This window comes from Calidris pugnax, unplaced genomic scaffold, assembly GCF_001431845.1.
Source record: "Calidris pugnax isolate Ruff unplaced genomic scaffold, ASM143184v1 scaffold134, whole genome shotgun sequence".
NCBI lineage: Eukaryota > Metazoa > Chordata > Aves > Charadriiformes > Scolopacidae > Calidris > Calidris pugnax.
This window is the reverse complement of record NW_015090873.1, coordinates 1,230,571-1,240,426: the sequence shown is the minus strand read 5'-3', so window position 1 is coordinate 1,240,426 and position 9,856 is coordinate 1,230,571.

The following is a 9,856-nucleotide window of genomic DNA, read 5'->3' as shown; positions in this document are numbered from 1 at the left end:
CACTCGGGAGAGGGGCCCCGGTGTGGGCCTGGAGCCTGGGGCGGGGGGACTGAGCCCCGCGATGTGACACACACACACACACCCCGGGACGGGGACCGGCTCCCAAGGCACCACCCTGGAGCGGGACCTTGACCGAGCACCACAGACCGGGGGTACCCCCACCCAGCATCCCACCCCGGGACCCCCAGAACATCGGCCCTGCTGCCCTAGAGGCTGGGACAGGAGCCCCCAGAGAGTGTGGGTTCTCGGATCCAGGGATGGGGACTGAGAGTCCAGACATAACCCCAGGATAGGGACCCCAGGACAGGACCCTACCTCAGGAGCCAGGCCTGGGACTCCAGTCTGGACCAGGATGGGAAGGCACTGGGAGACTGGTACCCCAATCCAAGGTGCCATGCCCAGTGATAGAGGTCCATCTCCCATCCTGGCCGAGCCCCAGCATGGCTCCAAATGCACCATTTCCATCTCTGCATGGTCAGGTCCCTGCTGCCCAAGCCCCAGACCTGCCCCGCCATGCCCCTCGGAGCGGAGGGGTGACGCGGCAGCGAGGAGCAGCCCTCCAGCCCTGGTTTCACCCAACGTTGATGTGTGAGGAGCAGCCCTCCAGCCCTGGTTTCACCCAACGTTGCCAGCCCTGGTTTCACCCAACGTTGATGTGTGAGGAGCAGCCCTCCAGCCCTGGTTTCACCCAACGTTGACGTGCAAGGAGCAGCCCTCCAGCCGTGGTTTCACCCAACGTTGATGTGTGAGGAGCAGCCCTCCAGCCCTGGTTTCACCCAGCGCCGATATGTGTTCGTGCCACATGTGCTCTGGTGCCAGGGGGAGCGAAAGCACAGGCAGCTCTCCCGTTTTTTCCCACCTTGCTAATTAAACCGACCAGAAATAGGTCAGTCTATTTCTGCCTGGAGGCTATAATGACTGTTCGACAGCGTTAGCTGCACTGGGTGAAGATTTCTTTTTTTCTTTGTCCACGCTAACTCTCCGCGTGCGTTTCATCTCCACAATACTTCAGCTTCAAATGCTGCAGCCCCAAACCCTTGACTTTTTACAGGAAAAAAGAACCCTCCAGTCTTGACAGAAGAAACATATCTAGTGACAACCCGCTGACCTTCTGCGTATCATTGTGTTTTCTTCCATTTCCTACCCACTTTTTTTTGCACCTCCCATTGCCGGTCTTTCCCATTTTAAAATTCATTTATATTGTGGTGTCGTCCACAACAAGCTGAGAAGAAGAAAGTCTGGGCATAACGGCAGCCTGCTCTTGAGCAAGAACTGTTGCCTAAAGAGGATGCTGTATCAAATCAAGATGTTAATATGTCAGAGTGCTGTACATAACATGACTTTTACAGTCTTTGTACAGTAAGTAACTCTCACGCTTCTGGGAACTAGCAGGTAATACCACAATCAGCTTACCTAACGAACTTGATGATAACATCTTGGAAAAAAAATGCTTTTGTGTGGCTTTTATTGCTCTCGTGGAGGTGCAGTCCTCATACAGAGGTCAGCACTGATGAACTCTTGTGATGTCAGGAGCAACAAATAGTACAACTCTGCACACCTGGATCTCTTACTCTGCTTTCCAAAGCTTCTTCAGAAGTGACCTTGTCAAACTCTGCTTCTCCTCTCGAGCCCGATCATCAGGTCCTGAGATACAGGACACTAACAGACATTCAAGTAAAATAAAAAAATCAGGCCACTCCTTTCCAAAAGAGGGAGATGTGGCAAGTCCACGAGCAGGAATGGGATTACTCTCAGCGTGCTCCACATCAGCAATAAAAATCTCCTGATTCAAGGGAAAGCCACTGTGGCCTATGAATTACAGGAAAAGGCAGAGCTAGCGTGGTTAAAAGGCAATAAAAAAAAGAGAGGAGTTGGGGCTGAGGAGCTGTCAGTTGGCTTCTTCCCATAAAGAAAAGAAGTTAGTCATCAGAATTGAAAACTTCATGCGACTTCAGCACACATGGAAACGATGAAACAGAGCAGCACATTCCCCTGTTAGATCTCCTCTGCCCCGAGTCCTCGTTTGGCTCATTCCCACCTCCCGGCACCTCCGGAGCAATTATGGTCCTGGACCTCACCACGGGCAGAGGGTGAGCAGAGAGTGCCCGGGGAAGGGGCAGGAGAAGGAAGGAGCCCTTTGTTGGTGCCAGGATTTAACCCGGAGAGGAGGCAGGCTCTGAGGTCATGTTGCCACCACACGAGATCACACCACTGAGACAAACTGGGGATAGCACCTGGGAATGCTGCAATACCCACACAACCTGCCTAAGCACAAAGTGCCTCGCTTTATCTCATTTATTGGGCCAAACTCCCATTCAGAAGTGTTCGGTGGGCAAGTGACCCTTTTACTGCTCCTGCCCCCCTCCCCTGTTCTTGCACGGAGCAGCTGCTGTTTCCACTATAGGAAAAAAAGAGGAAAAAAAAAGGCAAATTAAGGAAAAACTTGAAGACCACAGCTTGGCTCTTCCAACTGAATTATAACCCTGCCATTACCTGCCTAAAATATGTTTTTAGTCTGGTTGGCAGAGAACGGTCATAGCACATAATCACATTCAAGTGCCTTCCCCTATTAAGACAGCTCTTAGTCTTAATAAATAGTTGACACTCTAGATTATGGCTACTATATATTAAAAGGTGTGGTATTTTTCGCATATAACACTGTATACAAGCACAAACACGTTTCTATTCAGCATATTTTCTATTCTGGGTGGGACTGCTTGAGGAAATATTCCGAGGGCTCTCCAAAATCCAAGAGGATGCAGGTCCTGTGCGCTCCATCTCCGTGCTCCCATCCCACTCACTCCAGTGAGACCAGCACCCGGAGCAGCCAGTGGGAGCCCACCTGACAGGCCCCACACAGTTCAGATTCATAATCACATTAACAAAACAGTAATCCCATTTTTAAATGATGAAAAAGCCGAGACCGTGAAGCGGCGAACTGTTCTGTGTGCGTACAGAATAGATACTGACATTTTGGAATAAAGAAGCTTAAAACTAAAAGAAAAAAAGGTTTTTCCACGTAGAGGACTCTACCCTGTAGAGGAAAGAGGGACTATCTTGCATTACAATCTCTTCTTTTTCCCATCAATTTTAATCTCAAATTTTTCCACAGTGGTGAGCCCGCTCTAAAACTTACAGGATGTACCTTCTACATTATATATTCTTCACCGTATTTTAAAATACTAGTTAAAGAAGTGAACTACTTCCCAAGTGCTCCAGAGACTTTAATTATGAATGTTCCAGTACTTAAAACTGATACTTTAAAAAACTACCGAGGCACTGGAAAATGAGCATACTTCATATATTCAAGGTAACAGACTCATGGTGGAAAAAATCTAGCTGGGCAACCAGCAGCATTTGTCTCTGTCACAGTCTTTCCAGCAGGGTTGCATTTTCCCAAATGATGCAGAAACTCCTTTCCCAGCTCCAGCACCCACTTTCCCCCCTTCTACCCCCCGCCGCTTTTCTCATCCATCCTCTTCTGCTCCTGCCTTGGACCAGCCCCAGCCTTTTCTCTCAGCTGAATCACTTGGAAGATGCCAGTTGGAGGGACAAAAATATGTCACTGGGTTGCTCCTTGCTGGAAAGCCAGCCCAACATTGCCATCCCACGGCCTGGCCCCGCAGTGCAGCAGCCGCTGCCCTTCCCAGCCAGGAATTCCACGTGGGATTTTGGAGGGGATGAGGGGATGGAAAACCCTCCCGCTCCCTGCACAGCTCCCCAGTTACCTGCTGAAGCCTCCCCTTCTCATCACAGAAGGGAAGGGGATGTATCTTCAACGTGCTACCGCCTGACCTGAGTCAACAAACCATTGAAAAAGCCTAAAACTTGTATTTAAAGAGCAAGTGTTGAGATGCAAGATACCTAATAAGCAGAGCAGCTAATGAGGTAGCAATTACATTGCCTAAGAAGCAGTAAGCCAGATTTACAAGGAACATTACCCACCTGTAGTACGTGATAAAGTAAAGCTTTAGGACCCAGGTTTGGGGTTTGTTTGTTGTTTTTTTTTTGAAAGTGCATGTTGTAGGCCAACTTAATGGTAGCTCCCCATTTTAACGCACGCAACAGAGTAGCAGAACTAGATTGAAAGGCCAGGTATTTGAGTATATCCATTTTCCTTCCATTTACATTAAATAGAATGTTCTTTTCCTTCCTTACCCTCGGTACTAGCTCTGAAGCTTGAGCTCAGCACACGGAAAGAACCCTGATTAGGAAACTTTGGTAGACACAGAGGGAAGAATCAAATCGTTAATTTAGCAGCAGAGATCTTGCTCCGCACTGAAAAGTGCTTTTTAGCAGGTATGCACTTCAAAACACAAATGATCACAGAAAAAAACCCAGACATCAGAGCAGCGGCTGTGCATCAGCCAGCCCATCGCAACCGAAATCTGCAATGCAAACAGAATCACAGAATCACAGAATCTTCTAGGTTGGAAGGGACCTTAAAGATCATCTTGTCCAACCGTCAACCTGACTTTGACAAAAATAGACACCCGCACAACAAACAAGAAGCATCACCATCACTAAACCATACCTCCCAGCACTACATCAACCTGTCTTTTGAACACCTCCAGGGATGGTGCCTCAACCACCTCCCTGGGCAGCCCATTCCAATGGCTGAGAACCCTTTCAGTGAAAAAATTTTTCCTAATCTCCAGCCTGAACCTCCCCTGGAGTAACTTGAGGCCATTTCCTCTCGTCCTGTCGCCTGTGACTTGGGAGAAGAGACCGACCCCCACCTCTCTACACCCTCCTTTCAGGGAGTTGAGGAGAGCAATAAGGTCTCCCCTCAGCCTCCTCTTCTCCAGGCTGAACACCCCCAGCTCCCTCAGCCTCTCCTCATCAGACTTGTGCTCCAGATCCCTCACCATCTTTGTTGCCCTTGTCTGGACCCACTCCAGCACCTCGATGTCTTTTTTATGGTAGGGGGCCCAAAATGGACACAGTACTCGAGGTGGGGCCTGTTTGGTGTGTGTTCACCACCAAAACTGAGCTGAGGAGACCCATTCCATTGCAGCCACTGGTTCCTTTATGAAAACCCATGGAAGTTTTTGAAGTCGCTGGCTCTGGAGCTGGGAATATGGGCAGGGTGTGTGTCAGGCTTGGAACAGCTGGCTTGGATGCTCACACAAAGTCAGCTACAACGGGGCAGCCGGGCCAGGACACCACCCAGCCAGCAGCCGTATGCTTTTCCTTTGTGGTTGCACAGCCGTTCCAAAAGCTTAGTTTGTTGTTCCAAAAAAGGGGAAAAAGAGAAAAAAAAAAAAGAAAGAAAAAAAACCCCACACAAAACCAACCCAAGTCTTCAGCCCATCCAAGTCTAGACCGGCTTTTTCTACAGTTGGAAATTATATAGTTTCAGTGTTCTGGGACAGTGTGGACAGAAACACGCTGTGCCCCACTCTTGGCTACCTTAATCCCTCAAAAGGTGTCACTTTTTTAGCCTCTACAAGGACAAAAATCGTCCAAAGGGTGGATGTGATGTGGAGATGTGTGTTGATGTGCAGCCAGGCCTGAAAAACCACTGCTAAAACATACGGGAGACGATCACGCTGGATGGCATCCTTGTTCAGAGAGCTCTCTGCATGCAACTGCTCCCTTCAGTCATCTTCTTGGGGGGGGGAGAGAGAGGGGTGGGTAAAAAAGACACAAAATCCAAGAAAAAACAACCAAATCCAAACACCTGAGCTGAGTACCCACACAGCCTAAGGAGGACACCAGACTGGGTGTAAAGCAGCTTCAGAACTGCCTAATTCCTTGAATTTTGAGTCAAAATGGTAAGAACTGTATAAACCACAGTAGATTAGATTTGTTAGTACTAACATCTCGCACCTGCATTCAGTCTCTGCTAGGAGAGGAGTCCCTCGATGGTATGGGTACAAGTATGATTTTCATTCACATTGATCTTTGATTAACACACAGGTAATTTTAGAACCCCTGGAAACAGCTTCCCTGTTTGTCCTCACTCCCCCAAGTCCATCTTCTGTTGCTTGTTATTAAAAATTTCCAGTATAACGTGGTTTTTTTAAACAACTAAGTATGCAATATCACTCCTTAAGAGCTTTCCTTCATTTCACAATGTTTTTGAAAGGCAGAAATAAAGCCAAATAAATGAGTGACGTGGTGCTTGTTATTAAAAATTTCCAGTATAACGTGTTTTTTTTAAACAACTAAGTATGCAATATCACTCCTTAAAAGCTTTCCCTCATTTCACAATGTTTTTGAAAGGCATAAATAAAGCCAAATAAATGAGTGACATGGGGTTTTTTGTTCAGTTTTAATTCCAGTGCTCAGTATCTCCTGATGAATAGTTAAGAGAACTGTGCATAAACTAGGACTCATCTGCAATTTAAAGAAAACAAAAAACTTTGTTCCTCCAGCATATATATAATCTGAAAGGCAATGAACAATATTTAGCTGCATTTCACAAGCAAGTAACATTTTCAGGATTGTTTTGTGCCTCTGAACACTTCCTTGACTTGGGATTTTTCAATACCCAAAACAGATTACTCTTCAGTGGCCAAATAACATTATACAGCAGTTAAAAGAGCATTCCATTAACTCTAAGTTCGTTAAGTAGCTTCTTCCATATAAAGATATTTCCAGAAAATCTGCATCAGTAGAGTAAGAGGCTTCTTGCATAACTGCTATAAGTGGGGGGGGGGGAAAAATCTGAATGCTTTTTAATATGATCTTTCATAATTCAACTTCTTGGGAATTCCTACCAAAGTAGGAATAATGGATTCATTAAATAGTTCACTTTCACCTAATGCCTTCTGCATGCTTCACTCTTAAGCTATAAAGCAACCTTCCCATACTTGTTTGTGGTCAAGGAAGAGCTTTCTTTTTGAAGTCAGAGGAAAAACCCTTCCATCTGCTCGTGCAGGTCGTGAGCCAAAAGAGAAGTTTTACAAACTGAGGTTCTTCCTCCCACCCTGTTCAATGGCTTAGAAGTGTCTGATGAAGAAAAACTTTGGGACTTGAGGATTAAAATGAAAAAAAAAAAAAAAGAGAGAGAGAGGAGGTTTAAGTTTCCAGAAATGTCACTTCATTCCCACTGGGTATGTCTTAATAAATCTTAGAATTGGGCAAAAATCCATATCCCAAGTCCCAGCCAGAAGCAAGTCTTGAGACACAGAGAAAGATTAGCATATGCTCGGTTCAAACCTGCTTCTTTCTTTCTTTTTTTTTTTAACTGAATTAAATCAACCCATCCTTACCATTTTATCAACACAAGGAATTCTGCTTCTTTAAGACAACAATCTCCCACAGTTATTTTTCTGAAGACACCACCTCTGTTGCCTGTTTCCCCAACACAAGGGGGAAAATGTTCCCCAGAGGCATGAGTTAGATAACAATTTAGTCCTCATACTGACAAAGAATCTTTAGATCTTGAAAATATCCTTTCCCACCCCTATGTTTTTTTTTCTGACAAAGAATCTTTAGATCTTGAAAATATCTTTTCCCATCCCAATGTTTCTTTTTTTCTTGTGAAAGACTAAAACCTGAAGTTACAGACACCGGTCTATATTACAACAATAGAAATCTAAATTTACATACCAAACCGCACAGAAGCCAGGAAATGAAAACTAGTTTCCATAGGAACATTAATAGCCTTCTCACTTCATCTTCTGCACACGCTTGAATACACACTTCATGGGTCTGAAGTAAAAGGTTCCTGCCTTTCCATTTCATTAGGTGGCAACTTTAAAACTCAGTAGTAATCCATTTCATTAGGTGGCAACTTTAAAACTCTGTAGTAACATGGAATCATGGAGTGGTGAGAGTTGGAAGGGACCTTAAAGATCATGGAGTTCCAACCCCCTGCCCTGGGCAGGGACACCTCCCACCAGACCAGGTTGCTCAAAGCCCCATCCAGCCTGGCCTTGAACCCCTCCAGGGATGGGGCAGCCACAGCTTCTCTGGGCAACCTGTTCCAGTGCCTCACCACCCTCAGAGTAAAGAATGTCTTTCTAGTTTCTAATCAAAATCTCTCCTCTTTCACTTTAAAACCATTACCCCTCGTCCTATCACTGCATCCCCTGATAGAGTCCCTCCCCATCTATAGTCCAGAGAAAATCACAGATCACCTGACACATAGAGCAGGACCTATATACATCTAAATGGTGTATTCAAAGCAGGCATAACCCTGACACTGCACTGCTAAATATTTAGAAAGAAGTGTTCAAGCAACCCTAAGCTATGCCAAGAAACACCAATATATACTTTAATGCCTATATACAAGCTCAATAAGAGCAATGGGACACAGGGACGCTCGTACACTGACAGATCTATGTCACTCCTCATCGGGGACAAGCCTGGATTTTACTCGTCTTTCATATTTGGTGCTAGAGAGAAGGTGAAGGGGCTGGAATGTTGGGAAAGCTCAGTTATGATAACCAGCTCCAACTCTATTTTCTATCCACAGTGCTGGATACACACCAGAGGGATGAAGACCACACAGGTTTCACATGTTTGCCAGCCAGCTGCCCTTTTCTGCACAAACCACCCTCAGCTGTTGCACTGCAGGAGGGCAAGAGGACACCTTGGCATCCAGCTGGGCTACTCGGGACAGCTGTGCAGCCAGGCTGTCAGTGCCCACCATCAGACACATTCAGAACAGAAGGCAGCCCAAACAGGATGCCCACGAGCCAGCAATGTGCCCTTGTAGCCAAGAAGGCCAATGACATCCTGGGGTGCATCAGGAAGAGTGTGACCAGCAGGATGAGGGAGGTTCATCCTCCTCATCCGCTTTGCTCTACCCTGGGGAGGTCCCATCTGGAGCACTGGGTCCAGTTCTGGGCTCCCCAGTTCAAGAAGGACAGGGAACTGCTGGAGAGGGTACAGCAGAGGCTACAAAGATGGTTAGAGGCCTGGAGCATCTCTCTTACAAGGAGAGGCTGAGGGACTTGGGTCTTTGTAAAGGCTGAGGGGGGATCTGATCAACACCTATAAATCCAGCTGGGCTGTCAGGAGGATGGGGCCAGTCTTTTTTCAGTGGTGCCCAGGGACAGGACAAGAGGAAATGGGCACAAGCTTGAACATAAGAAGTTCCATCTAAACATGAGGAGGAACTTCTTTACTTTGAGGGTGGTAGAGCCCTGGAAGAGGCTGCCCAGAGAAGTGGTGGAGTCTCCTTCTCTGGAGACATTCAAACCCCCCTGGACTTGTTCCTGTGGCCCTGCTCTGGCAGGGGGTTGGACTGGATGATCTCCAGAGGTCCCTTCCAATCCCATATCATTTTGTGATTCTCTTAATGTCCCTGAGGTGTAACCCTGACACCGCACTGCTAAAGCTACAGACATTCCCACTGCCCACAACACACCGATCTCAGCAGTTTGTGGCTTCTCTTTTCCCTTTGAGTATCTTGCAGTGTTTGAGTTGACCAGGCCCGTTCACCCCCTCCTCCTCCAATGGTATTTGTCAACAGTAATTTGGAAAGAATCTATTAGAGCAAAGGCCTTTGTTAGGAGTTTTCTTGATTTAGATTCAAATACAGCTGAAGTGCTTGACAACCAGCACCACATCTGTCCCATTTCAGAAACACTTAACTGTTACTGGGGTGGGGAAGAGAACAGGATGTTTCATTTTTTAAACAGGGGAAAACTTGATTTGATCTTAACCTCAAGGTGATTACTCTGAAATCACGATTTGGAACACACATTACCCAAATAAAACAAAACTGTTAAAACCCCAAAAAGATCAGCTGAAAAGACCCTTTTGTTTATGGAGGTAGTGAAATGAAAATAATTTCATTAGATCTCTCCTCTTGCTTTATACACATCTATTGCACTGAAACATACGACTTCTATATAAAAAGATGCTGTAGAAAAATCACAAAGTTGTAAATACTAGA